This window comes from Gossypium hirsutum, unplaced genomic scaffold (assembly GCF_007990345.1).
Source record: "Gossypium hirsutum isolate 1008001.06 unplaced genomic scaffold, Gossypium_hirsutum_v2.1 scaffold_83, whole genome shotgun sequence".
Taxonomy (NCBI): Eukaryota; Viridiplantae; Streptophyta; class Magnoliopsida; order Malvales; family Malvaceae; genus Gossypium; species Gossypium hirsutum.
The window spans coordinates 24,426-41,304 of record NW_024402798.1 but is presented as its reverse complement, the minus strand read 5'-3'; positions in this window follow the sequence as shown (position 1 = coordinate 41,304).

Here is a 16,879-nt window from a genome sequence, read left to right as displayed (position 1 = left end):
TGAATGAAGCTTATAGCAGTTGGTTATCTGTTCATCCAGGTAGTACAAAGATGTATAATGATCTGAAACAACTTTATTGGTGGCATGGTATGAAACGGGATATTTCTAACTTTGTTAAAAAATGTTTAGTCTGTCAACAAGTAAAAGTCGAGCACCAGGTACCTTCAGGATTACTTCAGCCTATCATGATACCTGAGTGGAAATGGAATAGAGTCATGATGGATTTTGTATCTGGTTTACCGATGACACCAGGCAAGAAGGATGCAGTTTGGGTTGTTGTGGATAGATTGACTAAATTGGCTCATTTTGTTCTGATACATACGGACTACTCGCTAGATAAGCTGGTTGAATTGTATGTTTCTTAGATTGTGAGATTACATGGTGTGTCTATATCTATTGTTTCGGATAGAGATTCGAGGTTTACATCACGGTTTTGGAAGAAACTGCAAGATGCACTAGGTATGAAATTACGTTTCAGTACTGCTTTCCATCCGCAAACAGATGGCCAGTCTGAGCGAATTATTCAGATACTTGAGGAGATGTTGAGATGTTGCATTCTCGAGTTTGATGGTACGTGGGAACGATACCTACCTCTGATTGAATTTGCGTATAATAATAGCTACCAATCGAGTATCAAAATGGCACCTTATGAGGCTTTGTACGGTCGTAAGTGTCGTACACTGTTATACTGGACTGAGCTCAGTGAAAATAAGATACACGGGGTCGATTTGATCAAAGAAACTGAACAGAGAGTGAAAGTGATCCGTGAAAGTTTAAAAGCAGCATCAGATCATCAGAAGTCTTATGCAGACTTGAAACGTAAAGATATAGAGTTTCAGATAAGAGATAAAGTCTTCTTGAAACTCTCACCGTGGAAGAAAATACTCAGATTTGGTTGTAAAGGCAAATTGAGTCCGAGGTTTATTGGGCCGTATGAGGTTATAGAGCGTATCGGGCCGGTTGCTTACAAACTATTGATGCCATCTAAGTTACAAAAGATCCACAATGTATTCCATGTTTCAATGCTTCATAGATATTGATCTGATCCTTCACATGTGATTAGTCTATTCGAGATTGAGATTAAATCTGATATGACATATGAGGAAGAACCAATTTATATTCTGGCTCACGAGATTAAAGACTTGCGTAATAAAAAAATTCCATTAGTTGAAGTACTGTGGCAAAAACACGGGGTTGAAGAGGCAATGTGGGAACCAAAAGACGCAATGAGAGAACGCTATTCGAACCCATTCACTGGTAAGATTTTTGGGGACGAAAATCCCTAAGGGGGGAAAGTTGTAACAGCCTGATTTAGACCCTAAACAGAATGGTGGTTTCGGGTACAAGAATCCGAGTTAAAAAATATTTTAAAATTATTTCTATGTTTATTCAGTGTGAATTTATGTTTGTGAAATTTTTGTGATTTAATTTTGTCGTTTAGGTGTCTGATTTAATAAAAGGACTTAATCGCGTAAAATGAAAATTCAGTGGTTATTTCTAAAAAGGGCTAGAGTGCACTTGGCTTTTTAAATGGAAGCCTTAAATTTGAAATAAGCCCAATATTAAGTGTAGTGGATGGCTAAGGACATTAAAACGTGATAATATAAAGTTTTAAACTAAGGTTAAAAAGGTAAATAATGATAAATTAATATATATGATATAATATATGATAATTAAAAATAGGTGCTCATATTATAAGCCATTGCCGAAACTAAAACAAGAAAGAAAAAGAAAAGAAACTTAGGGTTCGACATTTTCAAGCTTGATTCAAGGTAAGTTTTAGCTCGATTTTGATAATTTCTATGTTTTTGAGATCGTTGCTTCGAATACTACAAAATCCATACTTTAATTTTTGATTTTGATAAATATTTTGAGTTATACCATTGTTGATAGCTTGTGATTTTTGTTGTTTGATGATGAAAAATGAAAGATATGTTTTAGATTAACATGTTTTGTATTGGAGTTTTTGATGATTTTGAGTAATTAGGACTAAATTGCAAAAATAATAATTTGAGGGACTAAAATGTGAAAAAAATGAAATACATGGACTTGTATAGTAATGGGTAAGATTTGGCCAAACATGGGTATTTGGAAATTTTGTGTATTTTGTGTTTTGTGCATTAGGGACTAAATTGTAAAAATTGTAAATGTTAGGGGTAAAATGGTAATTTCCCATTTATGAGTTTTTGGACTAAATTGACCGAAAATATGTTTGAATGAGCTTAATTTGAATATGTTTTAGATCAAGAACCAAAGAAATAGGATTTGGATCGGGGAAAAACGAAAGTTGTCGACTAGCAGTCCCGTCTCGTTTTACGACGTCCGAGGTAAGTTTATAAGCAAATAGACGTATTTAATTGTAGTTGAATGTTAATATTATACGCTGGGGAGAATTGTATGAACATATATAAGCTATAGCCGAATATGATCAAGCTTGGCTACTATATCTCTGAATTGGTTCGACCGAGTTACGATGTCCGAAAGCCCCGTATAAACCTTAGAATAGTTAGGATACATATGTCATGACATAGGATTTCGATACATGTATGTGAATAAGACCATGGCATCGATATGTGATTCCGATATGTGTTTACGAGTAAGACCCTGTTTGGGACTACATGTAAGACCAAGTCTGGGACGTTGACATTGTACAATTTGTGTAATTATCCGAGTGTCCTATCCAATTTCGAATGGTTCATCGGGCAAAGGTAAATTGTGATTGGATGTGTTAAATGAGCAAAAAGTGACAGGTATGATTTAGCTTGTTAGTTATCAACGATAAGGTAAGTATGTGACTCGTTTGATAATTTAAGTTATATATGATATAAAGAATAAACTTCCATGATTTAAATAAGTGTATTCGACTATGAACTAGACCTGTTCATGGGTTGGGCTACTCGGCCCGGCCCAAAAGCCCGCCCAAAATGTTAGAGGGTTGGGAAAAAATATAGGCCTGAAAATGGGCTTAGACAAAAAAATAAGGCCCGTTTAAAAAATGGGTTGGGCCTCGGGTAAGGTATTTTTGGCCCGGGCCCAGCCCGAATTCATTAAATGACAAAAAAAATCTACTATTTTTTTTTGTTTTTGAATGTTATGTTCTTGTTATTTTCTCCCTATTTTGCTACCATATTACTATTAGTTGCTACTATTTTGTTGTTATTGTTTGGATATTATATAAAACTTATTCTATTATCAATTTTGTTATTATTTTAAAGCCATTTGTTAATTTTGTTGTTATTTTAGAGAAATTTGCTTGTTAAGTTGCATTTATCTTAGTGCTATTTAAGTCTACATATTTTTTAAAATTTATTTTCAATTTGCTGGAAAATATTTATTTTGATTTTTTTAGTATTTTTGATGTATTATATATATTTAAAAATTATATAAAATAATATAAAAATAAATACGGGCGGGCTGGGCCAGGCCCAGGTTTTAGTATTTTTATTTGGGTCGGGCTTGGAAAAAATTTTAGGCCCATTTTTTGGGCCCGACCCGGCCGAGCCCAATGAATGGGCCTAAATTTTTAGTTGAGCCCGGCCTGAACTCGACCCGGCACGGCCCTTGAGCACCTCTACTTTGAACAAATGGTGTGAATATTATGGAAATGATTCTTGGACATGCATTTATATGTAATCATGTATATATTCGGCCATGAAAGTAGTTTATGTATGTGATGTTATAATTGGATTCTTGAGCTTATATAAATATGTATACTTGTGAAATTGATTACATAATGACAACTTAACTTAGAAAGCTGATTGATACTTGGTTAATATGATTATGGGAGCATTCGACTAAGGTAGTATTGTGCATGAGAATGTAGTATTTTATCTCATTTGTAGATTTAAGATTAAGCCTTGATAATGATAATATAATCCGGCAAGCTTAATCAATTTGAATATGTTATTAAGTTGTTTAATTGCTTATGACTTACTAAGCTGTGGTATCTTACTCTGCGTATTATATTATTTTATTTTATAGATTTTGAAGTCAAGCTACAAGCTCAGGGATTGTCAGCCAAGCTCATCACACTATCTACTGTTTTTGTACCTTTTTTCCTAAACCAAAATTATGGCATGTATAGGCTGGAATTTACTTTTGAAATGTTGAATGTTGATTATGTATATAAGCCATGCGAAAATGGCTAATCTTTTATGTTTGTATTCGGTCATGGTGAGTATGAGTTATGTTTATTTTAGTTTTATAGTTATATGCTGTGAAGGTATAATATTCGTGACAGGTGCTAAATGCTTCGAAAATGGTTTGCTTAATATGTGTTCTGGCTTGAATGTTAAGTGAGATTTATTGTAGGTAAATTACTATAGGAAACGTGGATGTGCATGTGGTGCCAGGTAGTAAATTCGGCTATAAAGGAATAAAAGCATTACATGTATTTATTGAAATTGATAATTGGTATTAGAAATATGAAATGCGAAATAGTTAAATGTGATGGATAAATGTTTATTAGTTTGATTGATTCGGTTGTAAAGTGATATATGTTGCATGTGTTTCAAGTATATTTGGTCGATTGTTTAATATGCATTCAATGCTAAATGTGATCGTTATTTTAGGATAAGTTAATTATTATGTACATATGCATTATTAACATGTTCGGCCATGGTATAATGTACTAAATATACATATGTGATTATATATAATAATTTATGCAATAGGGTTGTACATTAAAAACGTGATTATCAAGAGTTTGCTTTTAAAGTTAGGTCATGTATGACATTATGGGAGTAATAATTTTGAGATGTCCGAATGATGTCTTTTACTTAGTTATTTAATATGAAATTTTAGGCAGATTAATTTGCATATATAATAAGTGTACTTTTTGTTGGTATGTGCATGAAATGGTTAAAATTTACTAAGGCCTGTTGGAAAATTTGGACATCATATATATAATAAGGATAATTACATGTTATTATTTACTATCATGATAGTTTAGCCCAAATTAAAAGTGATCTAATTTGGCTAGAATTTTATTGGGCTTTTAATTATTAAATAAAGTATGGGTCAAATATGTGTAGATACTCTTCTAATCAAATTCTAATTAATGATGGGCTAATTAGAATTTGATTAGAACTAATATGCTAAGGTTATAAAGATTAGGGTTATGGTCCCTAAATTATACACAAGATATCTTTTCTAATATCCCATCATTAGGAAAGAGAGAGCAGATATTCTCTGAATTTCTTGTGTGCTAATTTGAAAGATCAAATCCCCAAGTCCCCGAAAGTTTCAAGGAATCCATTGATTCAGGTACGCTTCCGCATCTAGTTTTGTTCTTGATTTATTCTTAATGATTTGACATGACAGATCCTGGTTTATTAAGTTATATTGTAGATTTATTTTATAAATTCTAACAAGTGGCATCCGAGCCTCGTCATATCAAACCATTGGGAATTGATTCAGGTTCTTCATTTGAATAATTGATTCATGAAATTTTATGGATTTTATATTTTAATTATATATTATGTTGAACCTTTGAGATTCCTGATAAATTTTTGGGTTTTGATTCTTTAAATAAAGTTTTATGATTTTATAAATATAATCTAGTTTAATATTTGCATATACTATTCGAAAGATGAATGTTCATTTATTTATTTGATAAAAATTGATTTATGAGATTTCTTTATCTTCTTTTCACACAATTATTTTATAATTTTTGGTTAAAGTCATTATTAATTTAAAATTACAGACTTACAACTTTTTTACAATTGAAGAATTTCAATTGAGTTGTATAATTGGTTTTGAAAGTTAATTCACTTGATAATCGAATAAATGAATGTTGGTAAGATATATTTTTTTTGCACTATTTATTTTAAATTTTCTGTTTGTAGTTGAACATATATGGAATCATCATCCTTTACCTTTATTTATGATGAATTATATTCACCATTGAATTCAATTCATATATACGAATGATTACTTTTGGTTTCTTTTATGATTATTTTATGTAAGTTTTAGTCTTTATGGAATCTGACTAATATTAAAATATTTGGGATTATTTTAAATATGGTGGCTATGAATTTTCATATGTAGTTGCCCATATAAAGACTTTTACATAATTTGGGATTCTTCTTATAATTTGTGGTTATGGATTTTTTTTAAGTATTTGTGCATATAAAGAAGTTTTATGATAATGATTTTAGTCATGAATATAAATTTGAGTTTACATAAAATATGTAAGGCAAGCCAGTATTATTTTTATATTTGTGTGTGTATATATATTATATGCATATCAATGATTTTGAGGATTAATGCATGATTATAGTTTGTGTGAACAGACGTTTAACCATTATTCAATAAGATATCTTTTATAGTTTAATTGGTGAAATTAAGTTTTGGTTTTAAATTTGGTTATATAATGTTAAGATCTAGCATCTTATGATTCCAAATATTTGGTTAAATTATGATGATATGGTTTATTGTATGAATTGTGGGATATGCCAACTATTATGATTTTGTTTTTTGAGATTTATTGGCTTGAAAATATTTTTAAGTATTTATGTGAATATCTGTTTAATTATAAATACAACTTTGGATTTACATGGTAAATTTAGGGTAAGTTTTTCTATTTGATTATGAATACATGTATATGCGTGAATTGTTTTGGTGTTTTCATCCATGCCAAAATTATGAATACATGTGCTTGTTAATTTTTTGGCTTTGAACCACTGCATTATTTCTGTTTGGTTTTGATATATGATTTTGAAACAAAAAAAAAGGAGGAAGTAGTCAAAAAAATTAAGGTTTTCGGTTTTTTTATTGCATTATTAAGACAAACTTATTTTGGGTTATTTCAGAGTCTATAAAGCAATAAAAAAAATTAGTTTTGACATTTGACTATTGGGAAAATTTAAATTTGAATATTGGTATGTTTATATATATATTTTAAAATAACTTAATTGAAGCAAAAAGTCACCAAAGTGATTTTTTTTGTATAAATTATTTTGTTTTAAAATATAAAAGTTTGTGTGCATGTAACTTAAGTTATGTTAATTGGCCCAAGTGAAGGTTAATAATATTACATGTGCAACTATGGTGATAAACATGTGACGGTTATTCGGTTTTACATGTGAGTAATAAATTGGCCCAAAGGAAGATTTATTATTCGACATGCTCTTATTGTCAATATTTGATTACTACACCAAGATATCACTTACAAATTAATATTTTGTCCAAAGATGAAATATTAATGGAGTGTCCGATATCTTAAGATGAGGTTTACCTTTATTCAAATTATTTTGGTTTAAATTTGAAGTCTTATGTGAAGTTGTTTATGGTTTATGATTTATTCAACTATTATTATATTTGCCAACATCATTGTATGTTGTTTTGGGATAAATATATATGTATATATGTATATATATAAATATTTATTATTATATTTTAATTTGATTGACAGATGAAATTAAGGTAAATATTTTGAAACAAATAAATTCAGATTTTGCCTTTTAATTAAGGATGTCTAATATTTTAAATAAATTAGTTGAAACAAAATGCCGCCAAAGTGACCTCTTTTGTGTAGATTAGTTTATTTGAAATATTAAGATGATTATATGTTTTTGTGATTTATGCGTTTATTAATTTACCCAAAGGTAAGTTAATATTTGGCAGAATTACAACGACATCTGTGGTGATAAATGTGTGACAATTATAAGGTATTTTATGTGAGCAATAAGTTAGTCCAATGATTTATTCATTGTTTGACATAGTTTATTGTCAATGTTTGATTGCTACAACAAGAGTACCGCTTACTGTTAATATTACTGTCCAAAGACTTGATATTAATGTTGTGTTTGGCATCTTGAGATGGGATTAGCCATTATCTGAATTTATTGTTTACTATGAATATTGATGTGAGCTTATTTTTATTTATTTTATTTTTTGTTCTATATTCAACTAATTCATATTCTACTGCCACAATATCTGCTAACCCATACTTAATGGGGCTAATTTCAATGAATGGAAAAGGCACTTATAGTGCTTGGCTATATGAACATAGACCTTGCACTAAAGGAAGAACTACTCACACCTCTCACTGCAGAAAGCACCCCCTATGTTAAAAGGATTTTGAGAGGTAGAATCGTTTAAATTGCATGAGTTTAATGATCATGAAGCACAACATTTTAGAAGCCTTTAAGGGCACAGAATCTGAAAAGATTACTCAGGCCAAGGTTTCCTTGATGAAATTGAGAAACGTTTTGCTAAAAAAAACGATAAGGTTGAAATGACATCACTTATGACTTCTTTGATGTCTGTAAACTTAAGGATTAAGGAAATTCTGAGCAATCTAAGGGCTATGAATTTTATGATCTCACAATTAGGAATATTTTTCAGAAAAGAATTGCAACATTCTTTGAGGATGTTGAGTTTGGGGGGAGAAATAAGGTTAGAAACATTGCTTTTGAGGAGGAATTGGATTCTAACTCAGTTACTACTCTCACTTTTGATGATGTTAGACTCTCATACCTATCATTGATTAAGAAGTGAATCTAGAACCTCAATAAGACAATGTTAAACAACTCCCTATTCAAGATGAGGTAATTGTTCCAGAAGAATAAACTTAACAACCTCAAGAATGAATGTCATTAAAAGGGTCCACTAGAGAAAGGGTTATAATGGCTTTAGTGGAATATTTTGACTTTAAGCTACATCAAATGAATATTAAGTTAATGGTTTCTCAATGGTAACATCGATCATACATTTATATGGTACAATTAGAAAACTTTGTGTCTGATGATACAAAAGTAATGATTTGCAAATTAAAGAACTTCATCTATGGGCTTAAGTAGACTTCTCGTCAATAATATTACAAAATTTACCAAATGATTATCTTATTCGGTTTAGAGATGAATTTTGTTGATAACCGTTTATACCATAAGTTTAGTGGGAGTAAAGTTTTATATTTGGTTTTATATGTTAAAGTTTTATATTTGGTTTTATATGTTAATGACATACTGCTTGTCAATAATAAGTATAGCCTCAATCAATGCCCTAAGAATGATATTAAGATTACAAAAATGCATTAGATTTTTTACATTTTAGCAGTGGAAAGTCTAATGTATGTTCAGGTTTGTATACATTGGAATCTTGTATACACTATTGGGATGTTAGGCAGATATTTTAAGCAACCCTGGTTTGGACCATTAGATAGCATCCAAGAGGGTTATAAGGTATTTTCAAAGAACAAAAAATTACATGCTCACAATATTGGAGGTTTAATCAGTTTGAGATCATCAGGTATATAGACTCTGGTTTTGATGGAATATGGATACAAGATTTTGTCACTAAGGTGCAAATTGTGAAAACAAATTGCAATCTTTTATTCCAATAACAACAGGACACATTAAAGTCAAAACACATAGACTTTAAGTTCCTGGTTGTTAAAGTAAAAGTTCAGAGTGGTTACGTGCTTATAAAGCATATTAGGGCAAACTCCATGATTGTGGATCCGCTTACTAAGGAACTACACCTAAGATTTTATAAGAGCACATTGCTCATATGGGTGTAATGTCATTTAAAGGATATTTGGTTTTAGTGGGAGTTTTTATTTTTAAATGCTTTTATGTTATAGACACATTTTCAGTTATTTCAGTTTAAAGATAATAAGTTTATTTTCTGCAGAAATAAAGTTTATTTGGTTTATTCACACTCTGATTTTGGTAAGATTTGATCTCACTAAGGAGGACCAGTTGGAAATAGACATGTTTGGATCATATTGCATGTAATTTCCATGCTACACATCCATACTTGATCTATGTCATTTGGTTGTGTTAATATATGTGATCATGGATGGATTTAGTTACGATATTTGTAATGAAAGTCGCTTTGGTTCTATGTTAACATAATTAATGGACGAGATTGTACGGAATGCCTTTTGGATATGATAGTAAAATTTTGAGCTCATAAGGTTATATAATGACATGTAATTATAAAGTAATTAGTATATATATGTGGTCCAAGTGGGAGATTGTTGGAAAATTTGGACATCACATATATAATAAGGATAATTACATGTTATTATTTACTATCATGATAGTTTAGCCCAAATTAAAAGTGATCTAATTTGGCTAGAATTTTATTGGGCTTTTAATTATTAAATAAAGTATGGGTTAAATATGTGTAGATACTCTTCTAATCAAATTCTAATTAATGATGGGCTAATTAGAATTTGATTAGAACTAATATGCTAAGGTTATAAATATTAGGGTTATGGTCCCCAAATTATACACAAGATATCTTTTCTAATATCCCATCATTAGGAAAGAGAGAGTAGATATTCTCTGAATTTCTTGTGTGCTAATTTGGAAGATCAAATCCCAAAGTCCCAGAAAGTTTCAAGGAATCCATGGATTCAGGTACGCTTCCGCATCTAGTTTTGTTCTTGATTTATTCTTAATGATTTGACATGACAGATCCTGGTTTATTAAGTTATATTGTAGATTTATTTTATAAATTCTAACAAGGCGAACTGCGTGTATTTAATGACTGAAGTAGTTATGTACAAACTTTAATAATTAATGTTTTAAATGATTTATATAGGAATGTATGAACAATGTATATATCGCTTGGTTGTTTCAGTTTGTATTAAGATGTAAAGCATGCAAATTTCAAATTAATTGATACTTAAGCTGTATATGCGGTAATTTTAAGATGTGTATTATGATTCATTTATTTGTAAGAATGTGTGTATGATTTTAATGGTTGTATATATAATAACATGAGTGGTAATGGAAGCTTGATAAACCATGTTGATAATAGATATTACTGTACAATTAAATGCATTATATACTATTAGTAACAAGTTGAGATTTGTTGTGACATGTATATGCAAGGTGTAATTTGTTGTATGTTTAGAAATGTGAATTGATTATATTTTATTTTTTTAAATAAGTCGAATTTGATTAATTATATATGTAACACCCCAAACCCGACCCAGACATTATGGCCAGATCTGACGTGTCACATGGACTTACGACTTAGTATGCATTCGCTGGTTTAAGTGATTGGGGTGGTCTTTGTAAAAACAACGGTTGAATGAAAAGCTGGTTTATCAATCTTTAGGCTATCCATTTGTTGTGCTTGTTGAGTCTTGAAAACGTTCATTAATTTTGAAAACCCGCGCAACCTAACACTAGCAGTTTCGTTATAGTATAAATATAATCAGAAAATAAAACCATAGCGGAAAAAAGAAATTTAAATAGCGGCCTTATTACAACTTAAAACCCAAAATTAAATCAGAATATAAAAATAATAAAAATAAACTAACTTAGAAAAACCAAATTTGCAAATGATGTGGCCACTCCGAATCCCTCACAGCTTCAAGCCCACTATGGTTGGGGATTTCCTGCAGAGATGAAAATAAAGGGTGAGTTCGGTAAACTCAGTGTGTAACATAACCCAACCATAGCCCAAAACAGATCAAACCTCAGAGTCAGACTTATCTGGCCTTGGCCCAGTACAGAAATCAGAATGAAACCCATAGGCCCATAGCAGATACAGAACAAATATATCATGAATGCAGAAATCCCAACCCAGAGCCAACCCTAACACCCCCGTACCAGCCTTAAACCATGTGGGGAGACTACTCGACTCACCCAACCGCTACACACCACAGAAATTGCAGCGAGGCTGCCAGATATTGTGACGAAGTCACCAGATACAGATATTGTGGCTAGGCCACCAGAACAGATATATATATGTGGCGAAGCCACCAGATTGCAGCGAGGCTGCCAGATATTGTGACGAAATCACCATAACAGATATATGTGGCGAGGCCACCAGATTGCAGCGAGGTTGCCAGAATGCTTCCTCCATCAATATAAACCCATGTCCCATGCAACAGAAATAATATGTCATGGCATACGCATACAGAAACAGAACATCATGCTTTTTAGAAAAAATAACCCTAGGGGTAAAATAGTAATTTTGCATGTAGAAGGGTATTTCAGTAATTATTACCTATTGCTAAGGTTTCATGCTCATTCTAACGTTTACCAAGTAATCAAAAGTACTTACCTCGTGTTTTTACCAAAGTGGGCCCGTTGGCCCATTGGCCCGTTTTCGGCCCATTAAGCCCAAAAATACCGTTGTGCACGAAAATGCACACTCTGCACTCTAATCATCCAAATGCACCATATTCATTAACAACTGTCTCACGAGCACTCATACGTTCGCGAGTTCACAAAATACCAACGTTTTGGTATTTCAGCTTTTACCGATTCAGTCTATGGGAGGTTGTCGTTTACACACCTGGTTGATGACAATTGCTGACGATATCTCCCACACGATAATCCTACAATCGATCACTAACACATTAGACTTACGAATTAACGATAACTAACATAAATCCACGTCAACTAACCCAATCATCACACAAGTTAGTCATTTACGCACGAGGGGCAAAATAGTCATTTTACCCTCCAGGGGTAAATCGGTAGTCCTACCCTATAGGGGTATTTTAGTAATTCTACAACTTATCCACTTGGGCCTACGGACCCATTAAGACCACATGGCCCATTTCAGCCCATCGCGGCCCGAAATAGCCGTCCTACTACTAGAGTAATGAGAAATACACACCTATTAGGAGATTGCAGCTAATCCGCGCTCCAAACACTCTTAGCTGACGCCCAACCCAAACGAGCACGTCACAAAGCGAAAGGGATCAGCCAAGAAGGGTATGCCTACTCTCCTCATGGTTTGCTCTATTTAAAGCCAGCTCTCCATCTACTCTTATGTTAGCTTCCCGATGTGGGATCCCTCCATCACCAGAGTTTAAAACCAACACCAACTCTTGCCGTCCCAACATAGCAAAATAATCAACCTTTGCGTGCCAAGGGATTCAAACCAAAGTCCTCTCACATGCCAACTCATGCCACCACCACTAGGCCATCAACTCATTTGTGTCATAAATCCAACACATTAAACTTTAAAGCGCACCTACTTGCTTCCAGATTTATTGAAAAGAAAAACCAAAATATATTGCAAGAGCCAAGACTTGAACCTTGGACCCCTTGCTTCCTCTATGGCGTCACTTCCTTGTCCCCTAAGTGGCGCCACCTTGCCACTACACCATACTCCTTTTTGTGTCATCTTTTACCCCTTTACTCTTAAAAGCCCAAACGCCAATTGCATCACCTGTTCATAAAATTAAAATTTCGAAGACTACCACAGATTTAACTTAAGTTTCAGCCTTCCAAAGGCCCACTAACCTACTAAAATATATATTTAACCAACCAAAACACACAAAAATTTTAAAAATCATAGAAACATAGAAAACCCAAAATTTGGGGCGTTACAATATATATATATTAAATATGAATACTTTAAAATTGTGTTTTTGATCGGTAATGCCTCGTATCCCTAATCCAACGATGGATATGGGTTAGGGGTGTTACACAAAGCCCCAAATAAGCCTTACATCAGTAATCATTTTGTCTCCTACAAAGGAACCAGCCGGTTCTGTAACACCCCTTACCCGTACCTGAGGCCGGGATAAGGTACGAGGCATTACCGGACAAACATACAAACATTAAACTAAAATACAGGCCATAAAATTTCATTCATATTTCAAAATGTTCATTCACTTACACATAGTCCCTTATTTGAGTCTACGGAGCCCAAAACATACTTTAGAAAGGATTCGGGACTAAACTGAGAACTTACGAAAATCTTAGAAATTTCATGCTTTAAGGTTCCACACGCCCGTGTCCCAAAGTCGTGTTCCATACACGACTGAGACACATGGCCGTGTCTCTGCCTGTGTGGAATATACCTAGGCTATTTTCCAAGCTTTGGTCAACCTTAATCTCTTACACACTTATACATTTATACCAAGATTATCATCTTACCAAATATCTTCAGCTTAATCATCAAGCATTCATATTTAAAGCTAGATCATATCTTTATAAAATACCACAATTCAGATGCGCAGAATAACATGTTTGCCTGAAACATTTCAATTCAACTCCATACCCACAAGCATTACATTGAGACTAGTCATATATATATATAATGTCATGATACATATCATTCTCTTCCTGTTTTCTTATAAACACATATCATTTATTTCATTATATCAATATTTCATATAACATAGTTTCCATGTATTCCACATATATTTATTTTCCTCCTCCTCCTCTCCATTCCATATCCTTAATGTATAGAGCATTCTTGTAAGTACGATTTCACAATTTACTAATAAATGCTCACAACAAACTGTCCACACGAGTCATAGTCACTTACTTATTTATAATTCGAGCTACAGAGCTCCAAATTAAGATCCGTAAATTTCCAATAAAACTAGACTCACATATCTTTCCACTATAAAATTTTCATAATTTTTGGTTTAGCCAATTAGTACAGTTTATTCATTAAATTTTCCCCTGTTTCACTTTCTGACAGTTCTGACCTCTCTTCACTAAAAATCAATTATCTCACAGTACAGAACTCAGATAATGTTCTTGTTGATTTATATTCAAAATAGACTCATTAGGGATTTTAAAAATATAAGTTTGAGCCTATAATTATTTTTTTTCCAAATTTTTGTAATTTTCCAAAGTCAGAACAGGGGATCACGTAATCATTTTGAACCAGTCTCACAAAAACATAAGTATCTCAAAATATAGAACTCATTTTCTCGCTCTATTTCTTTTATATGAAAATATACTCATTAAGTTTTAATTTGATATCTCATTCAGTCTCTGATTCAATTTCTACTATTTTTGGTGATTTTTAAAAATCACGTCACTGCTACTGTCCAAAATAGTTTTATTGCTAATTCACTCTTTCACACTTTCTTTGTATTAACCTCATTTTAACATACATATCACAAATCATTTTCACCACATTTCATACATCACAAGTATAGGCCCATGATTACAAGGTCACCATAAAATCATCCTCACGTATAATTTACTTGTTTATAACCTTACCACATCCCGGTCACTTAATGTACACATCATTCACATAACCAAGTTCCTGCACTTATTCATCACAAAACTCACAAAGCAATACATAGAGAGTCTCCCATTGAACACTTCGGATCAATCCTCGATATTTGGTGGTTTCAGCACACAACTCCACCCATCATATAGTTCGGCTCTCTTGTACACATGGTGAACACTTAGTACCACCCATGTGACCTAGCCAGTTTATCTTGTAGCTCTCTTGTCTACATGGTGTCCTTCACCTGGAACCACGCATGCAACCTAGCTACATATATCCCGTAGCTCTCTTGTCTACATGGTGTACACATAGTATCACCCATGCGACCTAGCTACATCATAATGTCTTGTAGCTCTCTTGTACACATGATGTGCACTCAACACCATACATGTGACCTAGCTACATACCATCTGTATCATCCAATCTTTCTGAAGGTTCAACCGGGATTTCTCTCTCTTTTCCAACAATTTCACCAATCAAGTAATTATCAACAAACAGATTTCCAACATTATTATAAAATATCATAATACAAGTAAAATTGATGTATTACTTACATATAAACTTACATCTCATTTAATATCAAAGTAATAACATTAAATTGCACATTGCCTTATTAAAAATCATATGAACTTACAATTTCTCATAATATCCATAATCATAGAAATCACATTTATGTATATGATAATTCAATGCACCTCATGTACCATAGACATATTTTTAAATCAATTCATAAACTGGGCACCATAAACATTTAATTTAACATAATTCAATTAATTCACTAAATTTAACTTTCAAATATAAATTACAGCATTATTGCTGTACTATTATCACACCAACTTACATACTTTCAACACCTCGGAAATCATAGTAAATATATCAATTTTACATTGAAACATGCATAAATTAATGCTTATTATACATATGAACTTACCTCGATATTAAAATGGCCATTTTACCAACTTTCCCAATTTTCGATTTTTCTTTCATTCTAGGTTCAAATCTCATTTTCCGAGATCTAAAACATCATATTTTACTTATTTAATTAATGTACTATTCAAAACAGTCCTTAACTCAAACTTTAGAAAAATTACAATTTTGCCCCTAAACTTTTGCATATTTACACTTTTGCCCCTAGGCTCGGGAATTAAACTTCATCCCTTATTCTTATGTTTTATGACATGATGATCACTTTTCCCTCCTATGGAAACATCAAATTCTCACTCTAACATATACTTATGGCTATTAGGTATTTTTACCGATTAAGCCCTTTTACTCGTTTTCACTCAAAACCGAGTAGCACAAGTTGTCTAACATAATTTAAAACCTCATATTCTATCATAAAACATCAAAATAAACACATTTCACCTATGGGTATTTTTCCAAATATGAACCCTAGCTTAAATTATTGCTAGAATAAGCTTAATCAAATTACCGGGATTCCAAAAACGTAAAGAACTTGAAAAACGGGGTTAGAACAGACTTACTATTGAGCTTGGAAAGCTTGAAAACCCTAGCCATGGCTTCCCCCATGCTAATTTCGGCCTCCATGAAAAAGATGAGTCAATTTTGGCTTTTTTTCCCTTTTTATTTCTTTTAATTACCAAATGACCAAAATGCCCTTCCTTACTAAACTTTCAAAAATTCCATCCATGTCCAATTTTTTTCCATAGCTTAGAAATTGGTCAAATTGCTATTTAAGACCTCCTAATTAATATTTTAAAGCAATTTCATACTAGAAACTTCTAGAATGCAAGTTTTGTAACTTATTCAATTTAGTCCCTAACTTCAAATTGAGCACTTTATGCATAGAATTTCTCCACGAAATTTTCAAAAAATCATGAAATCATATCATAGACCTAAAAATAATCATAAATAATTATTTCTATCTCGGATTTTGTGGTCCCGAAACCTCTGTTCCAAC